Source organism: Ruditapes philippinarum, unplaced genomic scaffold (assembly GCF_026571515.1).
Source record: "Ruditapes philippinarum isolate M1 unplaced genomic scaffold, ASM2657151v2 ctg24687_1_1_1_1, whole genome shotgun sequence".
Classification (NCBI taxonomy): Eukaryota; Metazoa; Mollusca; class Bivalvia; order Venerida; family Veneridae; genus Ruditapes; species Ruditapes philippinarum.
The window spans coordinates 5,647-7,528 of record NW_026856470.1 but is presented as its reverse complement, the minus strand read 5'-3'; positions in this window follow the sequence as shown (position 1 = coordinate 7,528).

Sequence of the window (1,882 nt, the reverse complement as noted above, 5' to 3'; positions counted from 1 at the left end):
CAAAACTGTACTCTTAGTATGGCTAAAAATAACCCACATTAATTCCCAAAAAGTGAATCAAAGACTGACTGATATACAACTTAACATAGAATCTACATCGTTATTTTGATAATTCAGCAACAGAAACGCAGTATACTAGTATTGTCACAGGTCTGCGGATAAACATCATTGCTGGCTGGAAGGTTGGTAATGGGGGTGGGGGCTGACATGTGGGCAGGGAGATTTAGAAAAAAAAACACAATAGGAATCATTGCGAGAAATACGTTTTTTTGGGTCAGCAAATTTTACGTTTGAACGGAGTGTCTCCTTCAACAGACTGTGGAAGCTCTGAAATCCGAGGTTGAAAATGATAGTATTTCCCAGACTTTCAACAGGAGTTTAAGAACCGGATGGCCCCAATTATATATTTTTTTGATAAAAAGGAGAGTAGACTAAACAGCCATTAAATTGAAAATTAAGCTGTCATTTACTGTAAGTTACTTTATTAAAATGTTGCTTGACTTTTAATTTGAAAGTGGTTTGTTTTCTCAGGGAAACGTTCAAATTTGTATCAACCATTTTTTTGTGAACAGTGGACTATTGTTATCCCTGCCAAAGGGCTTGGTTCACTAACCATCAAATTTGGCCCAACCTCGAAAAGTGTTGAAACTTACAGTAATTCAGATTTGAACAATCTTATTTTAAAATCAGCTATTTTTATTTCATTATTATCATATATGACGTTGTTTCTATGCCTGAGAAACATGTACGTAATATGTACATTCTTAGCGCGACGTCATCGACGCGGGAAAATAATCCGCAAATTTTGACGTTTCATAGCGCCGTTTGAATTTTTTATATTAGATAACTGAGAAATAAAATATAGATTCTTAATTATAGAAACTATAAACATAAATACCTATTCATATTACTTTTTTAATTTTAACATTACACATATTATTTAAATGAAGCTCGTTTCATTTCGGACCTATTACCTGACGATAATAAAAGCAATAACAAAAGCAGTGATTTTTTTTTAAAAAAATCATGCATTTTCAATTTCATTTTTTTTTCAAAAACAGTCTCCGCCATTTTTATTACATGTATTTATTTACCTTCTTTATACAGCTATATATAGAGGATATGTTTTCGTTTGAGTGAAATTAGAAAATATTTTTTGGAAATATGATAAGATTCCATATATTTTCACGGCCGGACTGGCGATGGAGAATATATTGAATTTGAACATGTTGATTGAAAATATGTTCCATTTATCACTCAGGCGAAAAAATATTTTTTTTATTTAATTCTATAACCAAAAAAATGTTGTTCACGCACATCCGCACTGATTGTACCGCTCGCAGTAATATTTTGATCATTCAGCAGCGAGTGACGCGGTTCAATACTCATTTAGATACCTTCATCTTACACTGTGTCAGAAAAATTGAACAATTATTTTAATTTGTCATAATTAAATGAATAACTGAAGCTATTGACTGTCTGGCAAAAACAGTTCTTTACAAAGTCAATAAATGTACCTACAGGAATAATAATTACAACATTTTATTTTGTATTATAATTACCAAATAATCTTATTGATTAAGTTACTGATTGTCGATTATCTTAACAGTTTAAAAAGCCGAAAAATGATAAAAGATAAAGAATCATTTATAATTTTACAATTGTAAAAGTCCGTTGTCTCTTGTATTCATTATTTGCAAATGTTTAATCACTGTCAGAACTGGAGTCGATTTGGAATGTAACGGCATCTTCTAGATGACTACCCCAGTGCCTTACACCGTACCGCGTGCTTTCTTGATGCCTAGCAAAAGCAAGATACCAGACGATGGCCGAAACATTCGCGCACATTCCAACAACACGTGCCCCAGCACGGCACTGGCAG